General features: G+C 44.6%; 1 protein-coding gene and 1 pseudogene across 2 annotated transcripts in view; both read left to right on the forward strand.

Moving 5' to 3' along the window:
* The window catches only part of CHST11 (carbohydrate sulfotransferase 11), a 308,357-nt gene that overhangs the window by 51,611 nt on the left and 233,467 nt on the right, over nucleotides 1-23,279 (forward strand). The gene's annotated exons all lie outside the window — the stretch shown is intronic.
* On the forward strand, nucleotides 10,061-10,864 carry LOC111526174 (annotated as a pseudogene).

The following is a 23,279-nucleotide window of genomic DNA, read 5'->3' on the forward strand; positions in this document are numbered from 1 at the left end:
TGCCTCAAAGTTTGGACGCATCCAGTCCATGTTAGCTTTTTTCTCTGGCTCTGCAGACAACATTCCACTGAGTTTGCTCCAGTCCAGACAACGATTCTCACTCTCTAGGTCTTACCTGGGTGTACCCCACACCCCCAGGGCAGCATCCGTGTCATCAGCACCTTGCTGTGCGGAGAGGAGAGTCGGTGGCTGGGAGGAAGACGGGCTCCTCTGGACCCACTTCAGTGCCTCCCGTGGTTTTGCAGCTGCAGAAAAGTCCCATTTCTCCCCGACTGCTCACGGCTGAAGCAGCCCTGCCTGGCCAACTTGGTCGAGCTGTGTTAATGTAGTTAGCTCTCTGGCTTCTCACTGAGATGGACTCAGGCACAGTGGCATGTGTGTTGAGAAAACCAGATACCAGATTCCTGACTCCGGCACTGCTGAGTCCTGTTTCTTCGATGCCACCTCAGTGGCTGCGGGTGCACAGCCCGTGCTGGGCTAGATGGCTGCCCTGGGAGTCTGAGGACTCTCTAGGGTCTGGTGACTTGAAAGTCAGCTGTAAGTGACACATCTGGGTAGGGAGGAGGCCTGGGGCACAGGAGGTCAACTCCTGCAATTTAGGGTCCCTGGGAATGTTCCCGTCTAGTGATTCCTAAAAGCCAATTTATGGCCTAGGTACATTTGGATCTTGTGAGGATCTTGTTTAAAAAGTGGGAGCTGAGTGTGGTGGGTGGTGTGTGCCTGTAGTCCCATCTACTAGGGAGGCTGGGGTGGGAGGATCCCTTGAGTCCAGGAGTTTGAGATCAGCCTGGGCAACATAGTGAGACACCCATCCCCCATCTTGAAAAATGAGCAACATCTGGGGCCCCACTTGGAGGTTCTGGTTTAGTTTGGGTGGTTGGAGTGGCGGGGGGTGGGGGGAACTTTAATCAATATTTTAAAAATGACTCGCAGGTGATCCCCATAGGCAGCAAGGTTTGGGGAAGCCATGCCAGAGTCCAGCCTTGCACTGGTGCTGAATGAAGAGGTGGAAGTCTGTGATTCTGTCCCCAGAGCATGTCAGTGACAGACCCGGAATCAAACCCAGACCTTGGAACTCAGAGGCTCGTTTTTTTTTTTGGTTTACAGACACCTATTAGACTTGTCTCTGTACTTTTGCCCACAAACCCCAGATTTATGCCAGAAATGCAGCCTGTCAGAACAGGGCTGTTATAGACACCAGCGGTTCTATCCTACCTGAGGGCTATTTCACTTTCCCAGAGGACATTAGGCAATGCTGGAGACATTTTTGGTCATTATGACTTGTAAAGGGGTAAGAGTTGCTACTGGCATCTAGTGGGTAGAAGCCAGGGATACTGCATGGTACAGCACCCCCCACACGCCCTAGCAGAGAGCTACCCTCCACGTGATGTCAGTAATTCAGAGGCTAAGCAACCCAGTTCTAGACGAACGCTTCTCAGACAACTGCACTTCTCAGACAACTGCACTGGGTCCTGATTTAGTAGGTCTGGGGTGTGGCCTGAGAGTCCGTATTTCTGAAAAGCTCCTGGGTGACGTTGATGCTGCCTGTCTGGGGACCACACTTTGCATAGCAAGTATTTTCAGAGCAATTGATTTCAGAGTGATTCGGGAGTAGGTTGGAGTCACAGCTGTACCATTAACTAGCTGCTTGATCTTGGACAAGTTACTTTAACCTCTATCACCTTAAGTTTATTCATCTGTAAAATGGAGATCATATCACTTAGGGCCAAATTAGATAATATATGTAAAGAGCTTAACACAGGTTATTGGCCTTGGCAAGCATTCAGCAACTGTAGCTGTTCCTTTCACTCCCTTATTATTTGCTTAGCAGTTCAGCTTTAATTGTCCATTGTTTCATTATTTACCTATTTTGTGTCTCATGCTTTGCTATAAAAAAAAAAAGGATGAGGTGGGAGGTGATTGAAAGCATTATCTCTGTGACAGGGAGTTATAAAGATTACTAGCGTTGTTTTTACTCCTAAGTCACCCCACCTTCTGTCACGGGGTGGGAAGTGAGGCTGGAATAGGACTTAAAATCAACTCCAAGAGAAACATTTTGAGAACTGGGGGCATCATCAAGTCATTCTTCAAATTCTGGAAACACGGTAGTTATTCTCCACTCACTCAACAAAAGTGACTGTGGAAGGAATGTCCCAAAAATCAGGTGTCTGATTTGTGCGTTTCCATTCATCGTGGTTTTAGGGATCATGGAGAAGCACGGCAAGCGAACACAGATATCCAATTTCATCAGCATCCTGAAATACATAAGTCACCTATTGCAGGAGTATTTCAGAGCAAGTTTTGAGCATGGGATTGAGCTTTGTTCAAAGTCCAACATTGCCACATATTAGCCGTGTGACCTGGGGGTTATATGATCATCATCACAAATTCTCAGTTTCCTCATATCTAAAATGGGAGAAAAATCGTATCTGCTTCTAGAGTTGAAGTGAGGCGGAGGTGAGATGACCCATGTAAATTACTTGATGACTTGACCAGGATGGACGGTCCTGCACATTAGAAAGGCTGTTTTCAAATGTTGGAGTGGGAGAATCACTTGGAAACTTATTCAGAGGTTCCCCTCAGAGAGTCGATTCATTAGGGCCAGGATGAGGCTTGGAATCAAACAGGCACCCTCAGGGATTCTAGCTGTGCTGTGCCACTTTGAGAAACCTAGTCCAGGTGCTAAATTTACAGTGATCACCTTTGGGATTCTGGCGTCTGACAAAGATGGAAGCTTTGCAGGAAATGTTCCCCGGGCGGGAGGGCTAAGAGGACACGGTAACTCTTGAGAGTTGCTCCAACAGACCTTTTATTTTGGCAAGGGCTTGTGCTTTCTTTGCCAAGCCGTCATTCGTTACTTGGCTAGAGGAGGGACCACGGGGAGGGGAGGAGGACATATACAGCTGGCTGTCAGAACAGTCGACCTCTAAGTGGGATAACCTCAGAGCCAGGCATAAGGAATCTGGAAACAGGGAGGGGAGGTGATGGAAGGTGGGAGCAGAGGCAGGTGCTGGAGACATTGCTGCAGACTTCCTGGAAGGGGCTGCCAAGCCGGGAAGATTCAGAGGGGAAGAGTGCAGCTGGAGAGAGAGCCCCTGCTGGCTCCAGGTGCTGGCCCCAGAAGGCATCTTTGGAGAGAAGGGTCTGAGCTGTGACGGTTCGGTGCAGGGACAGGTGGGGTAAGCTCAGGTGTGCCGGGCTCCCTCTGCACGTTGCAGAGCTCCCAGGGAGGGCAAGGAAGTGAAGTGTGCGCAGATGGTCTCCGTCACTGCCAACCTAAATCAATGACTGGAGAGGGCGAATGCTGCCAATTAGCAGGATATCCAGAGCCCCTTCTCCCAGCCCAGCAGCCCCACCTGGGAGCCAGGCAGCATGCTTTGCCCCCTGCTGAGACAGATCCTGCTTTTGCTGCTTCCTTGAGAGAAGTTTTAGCACATGAAAATGGCTAAGGGCAAAGGCTTTGGCACCCCTGCCTGCTTTCAGATTGCCGCTTTTGCTAGCCATTGTCATCTTGACCCTGTTTCTTCCCTTCTCTGGGCCTTGGTTTCCCCATTTGTAAAATGGCAATGATGGCAATAGTACTTATCAGTTAATGCCACCACAATGCTGCCCAGCAAACTACCTCCGTAGCACACAGTAGTAAGTGTTTGTTGTTCACACATCTGGGCTGGCCAGGCCAGAGGGCTTTGCTGGTCTTGGCTGGCCTTACTTATGTGTCTGGATGGCTTTGGCTAAGGGGAATGACTGAGATGATTTGTCTCAGCTTCCTGTCTCTCTCATCCTCCTCTAGAGGTGTAGCCCAGGCAAATTCTCATGGATCTGGCAAAGGTACAAGAGCCAGTGAGCCACTCATGTAACTGCTTTTAAGTTCTTTTCTCACCCCCCTCCCCAGCATGTTTGCTGCCATCCCATTGGCCACAGCAAGTCACATGGCCAAGCCCAGCATCAAGGCTCCTGGCAGGCTGCCCTGCCCAGGATGGCACTGCAGAGTCACAGCGCCAAGGGAATGCATCAGGAGGTATATGGAATTGGGGTGTTTTTTGCAATCTACCATGAGTACTAACCTCACAGTTTCATATGCAAGCAAACCCTCACCCACTTACCAGTCTTAGGACAGGGGATCCTCACTGGTCTCCTTGCCCTTGAGCCACACCCAGATTAGGAATTCTTTTCTCCTGTAACTTCTTGCAGTTCCCTCCATATACTGTTCTATTTCCCCCGTCCATGACACCTTTGTACTGCTGTTCCTTCTGCCTGTAATGCCTGCCCCTTGGCTTACCCATCTAATCAACTCAGCTCTGGGGTCAGACTGTTTGGGTTTGAAGCTGGTTCATGTCATTTATTTAAAGCTTCATGACCCTGGCAAGTTTCTCACCCTCTCTGGACTTCAGTTGCTTCCTCTGTAAAGTTAAGTATCGTAACCTTCTAACTTCTCTGCCAGGGTTGTCGTGTGGATTAAATAAGAGTTGTAAAGCACATATCAGTGACTACAAAAAACAAAAAGGAAACGCTCAATAGAGGTTTGCTTTGGTAAAGCAGAATTTACATTTGCTCTGTTGCTGTTGAAGCAAGGGTGTGCATCACATCCCATAACTGGAAAAAACAAAGCTAAATAAACCCTTTTAACCTTGAGATGTGCCAGAAATAACAGGGTCACTCTGTCTCATTCTGGTCCCCTGAATAAAGGAAATCTTGACCGTTTTCCATAAGCCTGGATTATCCAACCATCAGCTTTATCCTTAATTTGGCAATGATGATATGATTGCTTCTGGTGGTTATGATCATTTATGAGAAATGTGGCAGTGGCAGAGGTAATTATCTCTTGTGATTATTTATGTGGTGTGACAGTCTTTCTAATAGCTGGCCCCCTTGAATCTCTTTACAAGTAAGATTTTTTCTTTCTTAAATGCTTTTATCTTCCTTCTATGTGTTGATGCTACTGTTATTCCTGCTGTTTCTACCACTACAACTACCACCACTGCCACACCACCACCACCATCACTACCACCACTACCACCATCATCACCACCATTACTCCAGCACAACCGGAATGACTATTATCCTTTACACCCTGCCAGGTCATCTTCCCTATGATGACTTTCTTAACCAGTTTCCTTCAAACAGTTAGTAACGTTTTTCCCACGCAAATCCATCTTGAATTCCCACATGTTGTGGGAGGGATCCCGTGGGAGGTAATTGAACCATGGGGGCAGGTCTTTCCCATGCTGTTCTCATGATAGTGAATAAGTCTCATGAGATCTGATGGTTCTATAAGGGGGAGTTTCCCTGCCCAATCTCTCTCTTTGCGTGCTGCCATCCATGTAAGATGTGACTTGCTCCTCTTTGCCTTCCACCATGGTTGTGAGGTTTCCCCAGCCATGTGGAACTATCAGCTCATGAAATCTCTTTCTTTTGTAAATTGCCTGCTCTCAGGTATGTCTTTATCAGCAGTGTGAAAAGGGACTAAGACAGCCTTCTATTATTTTGTATCTTGTACCTGCTTCTGTTTTAACATAGCATATTTGAAGTACAGTTTTTGTTTGTGAGTCTGCTGTTTTCCCCTCTATAAGGGGGCAGAAAACATGTCTCTGTACCTTAGCATCTAAGAGAAGGATCTGGCATATAATAGATGCTCAATTTATACCTGTTGAACATTGACAGAGGAATTTCATCTTACTCTCATGATATTCTTGTTCTAAAACCAAAAATTGCGATAAAAGGCCCCCACCCCCACAACCATGGTTGCAGAGGTGTAGAATAGAGTAGAACTCATGAATGACATGAGACATTGGAATTCATGGACAGGCACATGCTAGCAAGCCTGAGATCCAGTGGGGCCTCTAATTTAGATGTTTATAAATGGACTTTCCACATTGCCTGTGTTATTTAAGGTAACATGAACTTCTGTTTCATAAGCCCCAAAATCTTGGTGAATGAACAGAAGAAAAACTTATTTCCCACTGATGTGAATAGCCTAGAGTAGATGTTCTTGGTTGGGCAACACTCCTCCATTTGGTGTTTCAGGGACCTAGGCTCCTTCCATGTTGAGAATCTTCCATCTTTAACACAGGCTTTCAAGGCCACCGTGAAGGTCATCTACTTTTTTGGCATCTAGCTGTTGGGGATAAGGACATCCTGAATCAGGCCCAGAGGAGGTCCCCATCGCTTCTGCTCCCGTTCCACTGGCCAGAACTTGGTCTTGGGGAGGCTGACAAATCTAGTCAGCCATGTGTTCATTTTCTGTTTAGTAAGACCTCATACAACAGTGTTTATGCAGGAGATGTGCCAATTTTTTTTCATACCTCTATCTGGTTTTCTACTGCTAAACCGATCTTAACCAAACCCTACTTCCATTTCATGCGATGTTGGTTCTAGACTATAGCCATGTGACTAAATAGGGGCCCTTGAACCAGAAATGGAGGAAGGGTTGAAGTCTATGAGCTGCTGTTTGCAATTTATGCATGATGAAGATAAGAATGTTACTTTGTGCTGTTCTTAGAACCCAGTTCATTTTTAGACTGAATGTTTATATGACTGGGAGCTGTGGGAAACACCGTGCCCACCTTGCTTAGTTTAAAGCCTTTGAGATCACTGGTGGCTGAATGTGCTTCCAGGAGCAGAATTTAATCTGCAGGCAGTGGGTGACTGCAGCAAAACTTTGCTCCTCGCTCCTCTTTGTGGAAACACTGTTTGTACAGCATGTCTTCCATAATCAATACAAGGGAGACATTAAAGCCTTCTCTTTGTTGGATTGAGATGCTCAGTTTATTTCCTGGGAGTGTATTTATGAGAAGTTGGTTAGTGATTCTTGTAAGTGTATGTGAGTTTCTTGATTTTTTTTTTAAGAGAGGAGTCAACAACCCATTGTATTACTGTAAAATGTTTGATAGCTTGTAATTTGAGCAATGTACTCATGACAGCCTAGTCTTATAGATTTGGGAAATGTATACATACTTTAAAATGAGTAGGTTGGAGGGGGAACTTTAAATATGTATATTTTACTTTAAAAAAGACCCAAAACCTTTTGTTTGGAATTACCATAAATCAAAACATTATGGGAGATAAATTTTCTAGACTTTGTGTGTGGAATTCCATTGAGAAAGATAAGGTGGACAAAATGCTGGAGAAGTTTGGGACCACCGCTGGGTTGAATCAGTCTCCACTTTCGGGGAGTTTATAGCCTAAGTTCTCTTCCCTTTTTCAAAAGGAATTTTCATCTGTCTTGTTTAATAATAGAATCTCTTCTTCCTCCTCCCAGCCTTGTCCTCACCTCCCTTCAGGCAAGCAGGGACTTCCTTCTCTGCATCGCTCAGGAAAGCATATTTCCCACTTGGAAGGCTGGCCAGCAAAACCTCTTTGCACGTTGGAGAAGAGGATGCCAGTTTCTGCCTTTCTGCTTTCTGCTCGTAGAAGGCTTATGTGGTATGTTATCATCGGGTCTTGCTGGCTTTCTTCTGGGTCTTCTTGCTTTCCTGAGTTTGAATCTGCATTATGTTACAGCAAATGCAGTTGACAGTCAGTGGTATAGTTGGAGTATGCATGGCCCATTTCATATCTTTTTTTTTTGTTTGCTGAATGTTATGCCACCTCGTCTCGGTGATGAAATGGTTTAAACAAAATAATCCTTTGGAACTGAAATGTTCTGGTTGGTGAGTTTTCTGGTCAATGGAAGGGAATGACCTTGGGCAGAGTCTGTGACCACAAGTGAATTATCTATCCTTGCAGAGCCTCAATTTCTTCACTTGGAGACAAGGCATACTATTGCTTTCCTTATTAGGGCTGCTGAGAGAATGTAGCTGAGGTTCCTTGGCTACTTAGCAAATGCAGGACCCAGTAATGGTAACCACAGTCATCTCTGGGTATCCATGGGGGATAGGTTCCGGGACCCCTCTCGAATACCAAAATCGAAGGAAACTCAAGTCCTTGCTATGAAATGGTATAGTATTTGCATATAACCTACAACAACATATCCTCCTATATACTTTAAATCATCTCCAGATCACTTATAATAGTAATAACTAATACAATGTAAATGCTATGTGAGTAGTTGTTCCACTGTATTGTTTTTTATTTGTACTTTAAAAATTGTTGTATTTTTTCTCCCTACATATTTTCAATCTTTGGTTGATTTAATCTGTATTTGCAGAATCAAGTTATAGAGGGCTGGCTGTACTATTAATAATTATTAAGATATACAAAATCACTATTAGTGAGAGATTTAAAAATATCCAGGGTAGAAAGAAAATGAAATAGACTATCAGAAGCAGTGATTTCCTGGTATTATTTTAATTTGAGGTGATCTACAGGATCCTTTGTGGAGGCAAATTCTTTCTAGTTAGTAGTATCCGTGATATCATTTAAGGCTCCTGTTTTATAGATTCAGTTCCACAAATATTTGTTATCGGGTGCCTGTGCTATGTCAGGTGCTGTGCTAGGAACTGTTCAGTTAGAAATATAGTACAGTTAAGGAAATAAGTCAGGGTATTCTCCCTCCCAGACCTTAGAGTTGGGATGATTCTGTGTCCCAGTTTTCCCTGGAGAATCCTGTTTCCTGCTCTTGTCCTGGCATAATTATTCACAGTGCCCCCTTTTATTTTAAGTGTCCTGGTTTGGGAAACCAGGGTCATCAATATAGGCTATTATTGAGGCAGAGGGAGTTTCTCCAGGAAAGAACTATGGAAGTTCTCTAAACAAGAAGGAGCATGATGAAAAGTATTTTTTAGGGAACTGAATTCAGGCTAGATGGTTAGTTGTAGGACCAGTGAAGAGGTGGGAGAGGGGAAAACATTTTGGAGATAGAGTAAACCAGATACTACCAATGTGATGGACAGAACCCAGCTGGAGGTGCCATCTTGAATTCCAGAGTGTGAAGAGCAGTCTCAAGTGCGTAGCCTTTTTTATCTGGGTTTCACCAATCAGCATGTCTCAGATGTCTTCTTGGTGATCCCGTTAGGCTTTAACAATTGCCTTAAAAATTCCCCAGCAAAAGCATTTTGGGAGTAGGGAGCAACTCCAGGTTGCACACAAGATGCTGAGCTAGGTCATTGGTTTACATGGCCATTTCCCTCCTGAGTCTAGGTATGCAGGTCTTGAGGGGTGGAGCTCAAGGCTACTTTTGCATTTTTGCCAGTGCTTCCAAATGTCCTGACTCCGGGCGGGGCGTGGGGGTGGGCGGTGGTAGAGGGAGGGACAAGTGGGCCAGGGTAGTACCCTTCCTTGACTTAGTGTTTGAAATTTGAAACACAGAAACTTAGTCTTTCTGTGCCATGTCTCACATACACAGAGGGAATACTGGTTGCAGTAACTTTGGAGAGAGTTAAAAGGTGATATTTTATATATTCGGGGATTATTGTTAAATTCGAAAGCAAGAGGAATGCAGTTCAGACTTCACAGATTTGGGAGGTAAATCTCCCCCACCCCCAGTGTTTGCATTTGGTTTGAGTGTCTTAATTACCTTTCCAGAACGTTGGTGAAATTAAGGTGGAAAAATTAATTCTGGCTTAGGTACTAATATATAACCCCTGTGTGTTTATTATGAAGCCTTCACCTTTAAGATTCTCGTTTGCAATCCTGGGCAACACAACCAGTTTTCTGTGTCATTAAATTTTTCCTGTAACACCAAAGGGCAGGAGGATGCTGGTCTCCACCTTTTCTTTCTCCAACGCAGGTTGAACGACCATCTGTGCCATAAGGTGGATGAGGCCGGGTGATCCTCTTGATTTGGTATTTGTGTCTTCACACAAGAATCTTTGCTGATTCCAATGCTCGATTCACTGAAATGCTCCCTGCTGTTCTCTGAATCGATGATGGATTAGTTGAGGTCTTTGTATTCATTATTGGCAAGGTTTTGAGACAGTCCGTTCAGTGCAGGAAGAATTCTGGCAGTGGTGTCCGAAGGCCAAGGCTCGGCAACCTGGAATAAGTCACCGTCCGAGTCTGTTTGTGTTGCTGTAAAGGAATACCTGAGGCTGAGTCATTTTTAAAGAAGAGAGGATTAGAGCTGGGCAAGTGCTGTGGGCTTAGCAGGGGCTACGGGGCAGTGGGAGTGCAGACTTAAAAAATGCAGACCCCCGGGGCACTACTCATTTCTCTAGCTCTGATCCACTATGGTATACCAGGGGTCTAATCAAGCCTGTGCCTGCCTCCCTCTTGAATAGCCCGGAGAATTCATCTAAACAGCCTTCATACGGCAGCTGCCTACTCCAGGTGGCCACATGGGAGTTGCAGATCAGTGTTGTCTCCTGGGACGCTGACACAGCAGCCAAGTTTATTGGTGTTGGGGCAGCCGCAGTTGGTGTGGGTGGTTCAGGGGCTGGCATTGGAATGGTGTTTGGCAGCCTGATCATTGGCTATGCCAGAAACCTGTCTCTCAAGCAGCAGCTCTTCTTCTGTGCCATTCTGGGCTTTGCCCTGTCTGAGGTCGTGGGACTCTTCTGTTCGATGGTTTCCTTCCTCATCCTCTTGGCCATGTGAGACTCTGTGGGGGTCACCTGTCTATCCCTGCTGCTGCGACTCCACACCATTCCTGGTGCTGGGAACATTTTACAACATTTCTCTAAAAGCTTTACAACATTTCTCTAAAAAAAAGAAAAAAAAATAGAGGTTTACTTGGCTCATGGTTGTGCCGGCTGTACACGAAGCATGATGTCAGTGTCTGCTCTTGGTGAGGGCTTCAGGAAGCTTCTACTCAGGATTGAAGGCAAAGAAAAACTGGCTTATCACATGGTGAGGTAGGGAGCAAGAGAGAGAGGGGAGGGAGGTGCCAGGCTCTTCTTAACAATCAGCTCTTGTGGGAAGTAACAGATCAACAACTCTCTCATTACCCCAGGATGGCAAGAGCTGCCCCCATGACACACTAGACCCCGTGTCCAACATTGGTGATCACATTTTTTTTTTTTTTTTATTGAGACAGAATCTCACTCTGTCACCCAGGCTGGAGTGCAGTGTTGCGATCTCCACTCACTGCAAGCTCCGCCTCCCAGGTTCACGCCATTCTCCTGCCTCAGCCTCCCGTGTAGCTGGGACTACAGGCACCCGTCACCATGCCCGGCTAATTTTTGTATTTTTAGTAGAGACGGGGTTTCACCGTGTTAGCTAGGATGGTCTCGATCTCCTGACCTTGTGATCCGCCTGTCTTGGCCTCCTAAAGTGCTGGGATTGGTGATCACATTTTAACATGAGATTTGGAGGGGACAAATATCTGAACTATATCAATGAGTTACTTTGTGCCTCAGTTTCCTCAGCGGTAAACTGGAGTCAAGAAGGATATGAAGAACCAACCTGTTAGGGTTGTTCTGAGGATGAATGAGATGGCCATTGTGAAAGGACTCTGGGCCATCTTAATGTGATGTTGTATTATTGGATGAACCATCTAAATTCGTGGCCGAATCTAGCCCATCTCCTGCTTTTGAATAGCCTGCAAGCTAAGAATCGTTTTTATATTTTAAAATGGTTGGGGAAAAAAAAATCAAAAGAATAACAATATTTCTTGACACATGAAAAGTCTATGAAATTCAAATTTCAATGTCCTTAAATAAAGTTTCGCTGGAACTCAGCCATGCTCCCTTGTTGGTGTATGCCACTTTTGTGCGATAACGGCAGAGTTGAATAGTTGCTCCCGAGACTGAATGGGCCTGTGAAGCTGAAGGCACTTATCTGGCCCCTTACAGGAAAAAATGTCAGCCCCTGATGTACAACAGTGGTTATTGTAGTGGTTATTGTTCATCTTGTAGCAAGATGAACCGGGTTCTACACAGAGATCTTTCCCTCTGATGGTGTCAAAGCTTGAGGAATGCTGAAGCTCTCAAATTTCTGAGGAAGAAATCAAAGCTAGTTTGTTTTTTTGTTAATCCATTCATTCATTCATCATTGTTTCACCAAATATCCTTTGAGTTCCTGCTGTGTGCCAGGCACTGTTGGGGTGGTGAGGAAAATGTAGTGACAAAGGAGAAAATGCCTGCCCTCCTGGAGCTTACAGTCTAGTGGAAAGAGTAAGATAATACACAAGTAAAAACTCCCGACCCATCTGAGGGTGATGGATGCTATGGCAGGGCAGGGGGAGAGAGTGGGGACTGTCAGGAAAGGCCGTTATTGAGAAGGCCATAGGTGATGTGAAGGAGATGGAGTGTGAGCCCTGAACCTACATGATGGGGCTGGGGCAGGGGGGAGACTGCTTAGGCAGAGGGAAAAGCAAGTTCAAAAGCCTTGAGGTGCAAGCATTGGAGACGGTCAAAGGAGAGCAGTGTGCACAGAACATTTTTATGTGTTTTTAAATTTCAGCATTGGCTACAGAGCTGTGGTAATCTGATATATGGTCCCGTTTAAAAAAACTATTTTATCTTCAGAACAAGAGGAAACATGAAGGGAGACCACGTAGTGCAGTGGATAAGAGAAGGAGTTTCAGGCAGATAAGAGGTGAAGCTCAACCTTGGCAGTATTGACATTTAGGGCTGAACGAAATCTTTGTTGCAGGATGCTGTCCTGTGCAATGGAGGCAGTTTAGTGGCATTCCTGTCCTTTACTTACTAGATACTTGTGATAACCAAAAATTTCTCCAAACAATGTCATGTGTCTCCTATGGGAAAAATTGGGGCACATGTTAGTTGGGAGAGTAGAGACCCTGACTCTTGTTTCTCTCCTGTTCACCTTTTCTTCAGCAGAGAGCATGGTGTCTGTTCATATCCTGGTAAGAAGTATATGATTTATGTGATTGACTGAGATCCTTGTGTTAAAATACAAGCTACTAAAATGGTTATCTTTGTAATTTTTTCATTGCATTTTTTTCTCTTACTAGTCGTCGTCCCTTGTGTGTGACTGCCTTTGACAGTTTCCAAATTGACCTGTGAAGCAACGAAGTGGACATCATTTCTTCCATCCACTTTCAGGCATGGTTGGAAGTGGAGGGCCTAAGGCTTAGAAAACATGCCTGAGCCCCCTGAGTCCATGCTTTTGGCCCATCTGAACTCCAGGAGGGGAGATATACAGATAAAAGAGTGAGGTGCTTTCATACTGTTCCTCTGAGGCTCCCTGGTAACATGCCATCCATTGAAAATTGGCCTCTTTGCCTGGGGGAGCCCCTAGGATGAGTTGATACGTAAGTCACCACTGGCCATGCTGAATGAAAGGATGCCTTGCTCTAAAGAGGAACGGAAGCTCAGGGCACCAAGTGGAAGGGGCGCATTAGGAGAGCCTAGCAGAAATGTGTTTTTGAATTTGTGTTCCCTGTTGGGCTCATTTGCATTGATTTCCTCCACTCTACCTTCTGTCCTGTGCCTAGGTTGATCATGGAGCAAAATGTTCCTGTTTGTTCTTCCTTCTAGAGTTACGAGTGGTAAAAAGACAGTAACTGATGTTTACTGGGCACTTCTTATGTGCTCTAAGCTCTCTTCATGCATTCTCTTTGCCCCCTTCCAAATCCTCTCCATCATGGCTGTTATTGCCACTTAAAGATGAAGGCAGAGCCTTGAGAGGTTTGGTAATGTTCCTAGGCTGAGTGGTTAAGTAACTAGGGGAAGCTGGAATTTGATCTCTGCAGCCTTTTTCGTCTGCAAAATCTTGGATGCACCATGAGAGATGCCCAAGAATTGTCCTGTGAAATTAAAACTGCACCCCAAAGCTCAGCCCCTGGGGGGATTCCTGGGCTCCTTCCTCAGAGCCTTTTATTGCATCCACGCTCGGATGAGTCTCTCGAAGCCAGTTTAATCCCGGTCTGTCTACACGAGGGAGCAGCAAGCTATTGACAGCCTCATTTTATGGTCATCAGTGCCCTCTTCCTTCTGAAGCTTGTCAATTTTAAGTCTGGAGAACCAGGGGGTGGTGTAGGGACCCCTGTTTGCAATCACCACTTATAGACCAGAGCTTCTCACACTTAGATGCGTGTGGAATTCCCTGGGGTTGGAGTTAAGCTGCAGGTTGTGATTCCATAGGCCTGGCCTGGGGTCTGATCCTGCATTTGTAACCAGCTCCCGGGTGATGATGTGGAGGCGGCTGTCCTCTGGCCACACTGAAGTGCCTAGTTCTAGACGCCATCACCCTCACCCTAGATGCCATCACCCTCATCCTATTTCAGAGGCTGTACCAAATTTTTAGAAGAGAAATTTTGCCTCAAAAGAGACCTGGGAACCTGGCTCCAGGTTCCATCACTGCGGGAGCGTGGAATCGGAGGGATAGAGGTGAATGACAAGGATGTGGTGTTCCTTAAGCTGACTCCTGATGAGCTTGGCGAAATGAAGCCAGACATTTTATAATTGGTCCCTTTTGTTTGTGTGGTGTCTAACACTTTTTGAATACCTACTGCGTGTCAGTGCCTTTTCCTGCTGAGGATCGTACTGGGTAACTTTGGATCTCAGGTCACTTTGGCAGTGAGAAGTTCCCTCCTCTGAGTCAAGACCACCTTTGAGCCCAGAAATGGTAGCTCATGCCTGTAATCCCAGCACTTTAGGAAGCTGAAGTGGGAGGCTCACTTGAGCCCAGGAGTTCAAGATCAGCCTAGGCAACATAGTGAAACCCTGACTCAGCAAAAAATAAGAAAAATTAGCCAGGCGTGGTGGCACATGCCCATATTCCCTGCTACATGGGAGGCTGAGGTGGGAGGATCACTTGAGCACAGGAGTTCAAGACTGCAGTGAGCCGTGATTGTGCCACTGCATTTCAGCCTGGGTGAGAGAGCGAGACCCTGTTTCAAAAAAAATAAAAATAAGGACCACTTTTGAGTCAGCAAGTATGACAGGAGCACGTGAGTAGGAGGGAAGATTCAGATAATACACATGTTGTCATGCTATATTTCCTTCACTAATTATATGGGCTCAGTAAGGGATATTCAGAGGTTGTCAGTTGCCTTTGTGCTAGATTCAGTTGGGCTCTGATAGAGACTTAGGCAAATATAATGTCTGTGCACCGTGTTCCGGGAAGCACTTAGAAGGATCCCGGGCAGATTCACTGGCATAGTTAACACACCCTGGACTTTCCCTCGCCCTGCATATGGTGGCTTATGAGAAGAAAGCGAAGACTAGAAAATCATTTGTGTGTCACTTTGCAGGAAAAACACTTCAGGTAATGAGACAGGATTGGAGTGGAAAGGTGATTATCACCAACCCTTCATTCATTTTCTACAAAATAGTCAACATGCAGTCTCCCAAGCTGCATAATAAATGTAGCATCCTTCAGCTGGGGATATGGGAGGGTTTATTTCTTATCTGTGATCCAGTATTAATTTGCCTTAAACAAAAGAAGCAATTTACTGTGTAATTCTGAGGTTTATGGTGTTTCTACTAAGTCCTTTCATCTTTGAAAGATGGTGTTATGCATTTTAATAGAAACTATTGTTTTCTTAAAATCTTTTCTCTTCTTTCTTTTCTTTTTTATTTTTTTAACTCTTTCTTCTCTTCAATCAGATTATAGAGTTGGAGCAAATGTCATGATGAGCTTTGAGGCGCAGACCTGGTCTCTTGAGGTGTGTGTGTGTGTGTGTGTGTGTGTATATGTGTATCTATTTCTTTCTTCATAATAGTCCCAACCCTAAACAGGGGTATGGCACAATACTTCTTATGAACAAAAGTGCTACTTGTCTACAAGGGGGCTTGAGCCTACACTAATTGTATTTGATTAGGATTTTTGTGCTGTCTGTATGACGTTTAACCACACTGTCAATTATAGACTTCCTTTAAGGAATTTCCAGGAAACCCCCTTACCATAAGAGTTTAAATTAATGTTTTGCTAGTTTAATGACAGCAGTTGGGAAAGGAAGCACCTTTCAGACCATTAGCTAAAGCCAACTTCCTTTAAACTTAGAAGAGGGCACAGCGTGATAGATGGAGATCTGCCCCCGTGCGTCATCATAAATGCCTCGAGGCGGCCACAGGATGGATTTTGACCTCAGTGGGGAGAGGTTTGGTTAGAGGGTTGGGTAGAACCCCCTAACCTGTAGAAGAATCTAGAAAAGTGAGATGAACGCCTTTCTCTTAAGGCTGTCACTTACCCAATTCCACCTCCCTGCCTCCCAGTGAAGTGACTCCGGGGAGCCAGTTATTATGGCCCTACTTGATGGATAATTACTGGTTGAGGCTTGATTTGACACCAGCATTTTGCATGATAGCCTGTTAGATTTGCTTGGCTCAAAAATTGATATTTTCATTCCTCTAAGGCTGCAGGATGGAAACATGGTTGAGTGGGTTTTGCCAAGATAGGATGATTTCTTGTGCTGTGGCAGGACCAGGGCAGCTGTTCTGAGAACTGTTTCGGTAAAGCCTTCACAGTTGGTTTTGTTGAAGGCTTTTCTGCAGGTGCAGAGTTGGTTCCTAAAGGACAGTAGTCTGGTTTTCCTAGGAAACTACTTATGGAGAGTGCATGTGTTTAATTTAGGAGGCACAGCTGTGCAAGGAACTGGGACTCCATCAGGGAACGGGGTGCAGGAGCCCTGTGTTCCTTATGTCTCAGCTTCATTCCTAGTTGCTGGCGTCAGAACTGATCAAAGGTGTCTGTTGTCTTTCTGCACACCCATGCTACAGGCAGTAAGGGATGAGGTCGCAAAACTAGTTCACTGCTTATGAGCTGGGAGGCTTCAGGAAAGTCTCTGAACTAGTGAGCATTAGTTTCTGCATCTGTCCAATGGGCCCAATGGCACCTGCTCTGCTCATCTCTCAGGATCTTACATGCCACACAAGCTAATGGAGAAGTAAATGCTTTATAAGCCTAAAGGAATGGGCGTGGGTACATTCAGTGAGAGGCAGTAGGATGAATCCTTAGTGATTAGTTTGCCCAGTAGGAGCAGCAGTTGTTAGTGTAAGAAGGGTGGGTTAGTACATGGGTAGTGGTCAGGAGGAGCACCACTGCTGCTGCTACTTAGCCACTTGTGTAACCCTTTTAAAAAAAAAACAACAAAAAACCCAAACCTCTTAGTCTACTATAGGATAGGTTGTTCCAGCATCTGAAATTCCAAAGTACTTGTTGAAGGGGATTCTTAGGATGGCATAATTTTGTTCACTCATAGGATCTTTTTCCTGGGGCATGATCCTAGCCATGTTCAGGATAATCCCTGCACATCAAGCTAGTGCAGTGAAGTGTTCTGTGGCTGGAACTAAATCTGTCCCAGGCTCACAGCATGGGAGGGGGGGTGGCAGGGGTTTTTGAATTCCCTTGAGGGCACTTGGCCTTTGCTCGTATCTGCTCAGGAAGTCAGACAGTCTGCAGCCGGTGGCGTGTGCAGCTACACCTTCTGTTCTCTGGCCCTGGAGGCTTGTGGTCCTTTTGTTTTAAAGTCGACTGCCTGATGTTCCTTTGGAATATGTGAGTCCAGTGGGAAAGAATAGAACATATTCTGAATCTTAATGGTGGATTTAAAAAATCTATTTAGGGAATCTGAGCATCACTTAATTAGACATGTCTTTATTTCCCCAGCTGCCCTAATTAAATAGTAATCATAATAAGGATAAGGATAATAGCTAATCTCAGTGTCCTGTCTCCCAGTGAAGTTGCTCAATACATATTTGTAGATGAATGACTTGGAGATCCAAAGGAAGGTTTGGAGATTTGCCATTGTATTCAAGTCTACCCTGGTGGGACCTTGAAGGTGAACATTCTTCTTCTCTGGGTCTCCACCTTTTCCCTTCCCATATAACTATTTTCTCCTTATCTGCGTGCTTTTCTGCAATGCATATCTGCAACAGGTGAGCCTGGGTGAATATGATTACACGCAGTTGGTTTTTCTGCCTTCTTTATGGTCTGCATGTTGGGATTCAGTCTCCCTGCAGACTTTGTCTGGTCAGCCTGGTTGTGACCGTGGATCTTGGTTTCGTATATTGTCAGAGTTGGCAAGGAGTTCAAAGATGATCTCGTTTTACTTCTTTATTTTATAAACTCGGGCCCAAAGTGAAATGACTTGCCCAAGAATACACTGAGTGAGTGAGGTGGTCATAGAGAGCTAGCTCTCCTGATGCTTAGCTCTGACCTAATTCCGGGAAGGTGACTGCATCTGGCTTCTGCCCCGAAACATCCTGGGAAGAAATGGTATCCTGCTGAGAGAATGAGGGCTGGATGGAGGTGTCCTGCATAAGGGTGTCAAAGTACTTCACTGTCCTCTGGGGATCCCACAGTGATTCTTTGATTCTATGCCTGCTGAGGGAAAGTTGATTTGAGTCTACTCCACTGTTTGATTGAAATGGGCCTCTTCTGTCCCCAGCCTGGTGAGTCGTATCTTGTTTCCCTGCCAGTGGGCATTTTCTGCCTTTATCCCCACTCATGTCTGCTGAATGGGTCACCCAGGCTGGAGCAGGCTGAACTACAGGCTAATGACATTGTTTGGCCTAGTTCCTGCTTGGTGGTGAAATCTCAGACAGGATCTTATCACCCTCTCTGTGCCCAGAAAATTAGACTCTCCTGGAGCTTATAAAATTGGGGTGTCTGTTTCCACTAGCATTTCTTTCCCAGTTATATTAATCAATAATGTGAAATTAAATCAAGATATTCCTTATGCCGGCACCAGCTTCTCCAATACATTTATCTCTGTATTTTAGTATTTCCTTTGGCTCTTTCTCTCAGAAGGAGATTTTTCCATGCAGTTTAGGAGCACAGAGCGAACTTCCTGGGAAAGCCTAGAAATTCAAACATCCTTAGCTGCATAAACTTGGGAAAATCAGTATAATCTCACTGTGCCGTGTTGTTTTTTAATCTGTAAAATGGGCATCCGTGTGCCACCCTTGCAGATGTTGTAAGGACTAGAGGAGATTGTATGGCGCGTAGGAAATACCTCACTTCGTGTTTGGCACTTAGTGGGTCTACATGTGGAGGTCCGAGCTTTTACGACAGCCTTTTGCCTGATGTAGATGTATTTACGTGTATTGGTGTAGGATTCTCAGGCAGGCTGACCATCAGAATTACCTGGTGTACTTTAAAATAATCCCAGCATGAGCATCAGATACCTGGGTGCCCCTAGACCACCTGGGTGCCCCTAGAATCTCCGGAGCCGGGCCCTATGTTCCATCATTTTATTTTCTTTTTCTATTTTTTTTTTTCAATATTTTTGTAGACTTGGTTGGGGGGGAAGTGGTCTCGCTATGTTGCCTGGGCTGATCTTGAACTCCTGGCCTCAGGCAGTCCTCCTGACTCAGCCTCCCAAAGTGCTGGGATTACAGATGTGAACCACTGCACCTGGCCCTATTGTATCATTTTGAAAGGCTCCCTCTGTACTGTTTTGGATCCTTAGCCACATTTGGGGACGTCTGTAGAATGGGTTTTATTTTTTCTCATCATCCTTGATAAAGGCAAAATGGTGGTGTGGTATAGAGACTTGAGGATTTCAGTCTGATCATTTTTTCATGCTTGATTTGGGCTCACATCAAGTTTGTTGGGATCGGTGGGGTAGGAAAGGGGGACAATTAAAAAATAATAGTCCAATAAGAGAAGCTGTGATGTTTGACTAATTAGAAATGGAGAATTTGCTTCTTAAAAAGGCACTCTTCATAGTACTAAAGACAACCAGATTATATCTGTTCAGGCCACCATAGGGTTTGCCTTCAGATGCAGAAACTTATCTCTGAGATGGCTTTAAGATGGAGTGGTGAGAGTCCACATTCAGTTTCCTATCGGTTTCCAGATGTGTGGGTGGGGTTTCTCATCTCTGTCTCTGTCCCTCCTCCTCTGGCTGGCTTAATACTGGGAGAATTCTTATCGCTTCCTGGAGGACCCACATGCTTTGGAGTGAGGGAAGCCAACTCGAATTCTGGCTCCAATCCTTAAATCCCATCTGGAAGCATCACATAGATGGGATCTGTTCCCAGCTTGGAATCTACCTGGGTATAACCTGGCACTCAACCTGCGGCCTCATATGTTTTTGTTGAGCAAAGAGAAGTATATCAGAGAAGGGTGAAAAAAACTCCAAATCAGGAAACCTGTCCATTTCCACTTCCTGGTTCTGTGACCTTCAGCAAGTCATTGAACCTTAGAGAGTGAGCCTCGGTTCCCTTATTTGTGAAATGGAGTGTTCACATTCCTTTCCTTAGCTTTCTCAAGTGAAATACTATTTTATGTAAAAATGCTTTTGTAAAACCACAGAGCAGTCTCACCCTTACTGTAAAAGGAATATTTTGTTGCTTGTTGGAACACTGGCATTTACTCAGCATTTTTGCTGGTTGTTTACCTGTTATCCCTCTCTGTGTTAAACATGGAAAATTATTTGTTTATAAGTTTTCTTTCTGCTTTTTAGTCTTCTGGGAACTCTGAAGTGCCTAGGCACTTTGAAGAAGAGTTTTCTGGAATTTCACGTGGGTTTCACCTCTCCCTAACCACAAAGCCTGTCTTTAGAAGTCCCTATCTCCCAGTGTTTGCTGGGGTGAAAGACAGAAGCTCTGATCGACAACCTCAAAGCTGCAGTGTTCAGGAAAGCCAGATATTTTTGTTTTCTTTCTTTGCCTCTCAATTGGAGTCATACCATGCTGCAGCAAGGCTTGTTTTATGGATTAGTTACTGACCCAAAGTATTTTTCTTGTGAATAAATGTTGCTTCCCACCACAGTGACTTGAGAATAGGAAGGACACATGGAGAGGATTATAAATAGGTTTTGGTGCCAACAGATAGGGCAGCCTTCCAGAAAAATTATTTGCATTCACCATGTGTTTGTTAAATGGGCAATTGTGGAGTATACAGTTGCTAGCGTTTGTCTGCCTGTCCTTGGGAAGGCAACAGTTCAGTAGTGGCCTGCATTTGACCCTTAAAGAGCTAGTGGGCTTTGCAGCTAGTTCATTCATTTATCCTAATCTAGGATGGACTGTTTAAAAATACATATCCAGCCAGAAAACAGACATAGACACTTATCGGGAATGAGTTCTTGACAGAATTTCAGTATTTAACCATTGGTATAAGCATCCTTCCATCCATCCATTCAATTACTTGTCCATCTTACCATCCATTTTCCATCCTTCCTTCCATTCATCCATCCACTCACCTACCCTTCTACCCATCCACTCATCCATCCATCCATCCATCCATCCATCCATCCATCCATCTATCCATCCATCCATCCATCCTCCATTTTGGTGAATGGCTATCAAGCACCTAGTAGGTGCCAGTTCTGTCCTGGGTTTTGGGGATAAAAAGTCAAATAAGACAGGATCTCTGACCTCAAGGAACCTACAGTCTGGGTACAGGGTGTTTTCCTAAATTTTAAGTCAAATTCTTCCTTGACACATACCTATTTTTATTTTGTTTTGGTTCTCATCTCTGTGAACAGAGCAAAGCATGCAACCATTGTTACACTTTGATTTGTTTTTATAAACCCAAGTTCTAGAGTTGGATTTCATGGTTTGCATAACTCGGCATAGTGTAAGTGCATGTATTATTAAACAGAAAAAGAGGGAAGAAACGACAATCCAGAAAAAAGATAAAATCTTATGACTGTAATTTATTAAGTAAGGTATCCAATGAAATGCTTTCCTTTTTTCTTTTCTTTTTCTTTCTTTTCTTTTCTTTCTTTCTTTTTTTTTTTTTTTTAAGAGACAGTCTCAGTTACGCAGGCTCGAATGCAGTGTCATGATCATAGTTCACTGTATGTAGCCTTCAACTCCTGGGTTCAAGTGATCCTCGGACTTGTGGCCTCAAGCGATCCTCCTGCCTCAGCCTCCCAAAGTGCTGGGATTACAAGCATGAACCACTGTTCCTAATTCTTAAGAGATATTTTTAAACCTTACAGTGTATACTCTTCAGAATCACTTTTTGAACCTTAAGTAAGTTTAAATGGCAAACACTTTCTAAATAAATTTTCTGAAAGTCCAGTTGGGAAGCAGAGGATTCCATCATCTTTTGAATTAGCATGAGGACAGACCATTAAAATTCATGATTAAGAGCATGGGATTTAGGTCTGACAAACTTGGGTTTGGATTTCCATTTTTCTGTTCTCTACCTGTGTGACTTGGGACAAATTACTTAATCTCCCTGAGCCTCAGCTTTCCTCTTTATAAAATGGGAATAACAACAGTATTTACCTGAGAGAATTACTATTAGAATGAAGTGAGAGTAAAGATTTGCAAAGTACTCAACAAAGGCCTGGGATGTAGTAAGTGCTGTTTTGATTATTATTAGGGGCAAAGAGATTAGATAGTTAACAAAAAAAGGAAAACCAAATATTGGCCATTGGAGGGTTTCTGTGGAAATAAGATATGTGATGCCTTTTGATATTACACAACTAACAGTCTCCTGAGAAATCGTAAGGTTTCTCACATAGCCCTTATTTGCATCTTTGCTGTGATGCTGATTTTTACCAAGCTGTTTTTTGCAGTTCAAGGGTTGGTGGGAAACGTTTGTGTGTGTAGGGGGGCGGTGGGAGGAGAAAGAGTGTCGAGCCTATAAACAGTTATTCAGATTTTCAGCTAATTTTAGCACGAATTAGATTTTAGGTTTTTAGCACGTCTTTTCGGCAGGCCACCCCACTTAGGAGAAAATCCAATTCTGAAATTAATTTCAACAAATCAGAAAGGCAAATTGGTCGTTGTATCTGACTTATTATTATTATTTTTTAAAGGGTTGACCAATGAGTTGACTTTTATGTAACACTTGAGGCAAAGAGTTCAGTGTCATGGGAATTATTTTCACAAATGGATCATTTTCTTAAAAAAAAAAAAAAAGAAGAAGAAAAGAAGGGAGAATTTCTCTTGGTGTTTTTGTTCCATGGAAGGTAGTTCTACATACTGTTTATGGAGGCCTTGATCCTTTTTAAACTTAAGGAGCCCAGTTGGCCTCTATTGCAATAAATTGAGCTCCATATAGGGGCTGAGGGACATTTAATTTATGTGCCTGACTCTTTTCCCCAGTTCAGCCGGCTACTTCCTGGGATGGTGTTCTTGATTGATGGCCCTTCTGGCATGTTGTGCTGCTGGGATGTCTTTTGAAGTTTCTCCTCCAGGCCTGAGGTTTGCCCCTGTGAGGTGTTAATGGGCTTCCTGCTGGGGCTTTATTTGTGAGGGGTGCTTGTTAGAGGGGGCTTGATGGGCCAGTGGGGGCACCAGAGCGCCAGTTCTTCCACTCTGAAGAGTTGACTCTCAGGCCTTGGACTCGTGTTCTCAACCCACTGCAAGTCTTGTTTTTATTTCTGCTCCTCAGGTAGAAATGTTTAGCTTCTGGGGGTTCTGAGAACCCTGGCAAGTTTTGGGAGTGTGTGATCAGGCCCAGCCAGGGAAGGGTTGTTCTGAGAACCCACACAGACAAGTGGACTCCTCCCCGCAGGGGATGGCAGGGATTTGCAGTGAATAACAAGGGGTTGAGTCTTGAGCAAGATGGCCCAACCCCAGCAAGAT

This window comes from Piliocolobus tephrosceles, chromosome 10, assembly GCF_002776525.5.
Source record: "Piliocolobus tephrosceles isolate RC106 chromosome 10, ASM277652v3, whole genome shotgun sequence".
Classification (NCBI taxonomy): Eukaryota; Metazoa; Chordata; class Mammalia; order Primates; family Cercopithecidae; genus Piliocolobus; species Piliocolobus tephrosceles.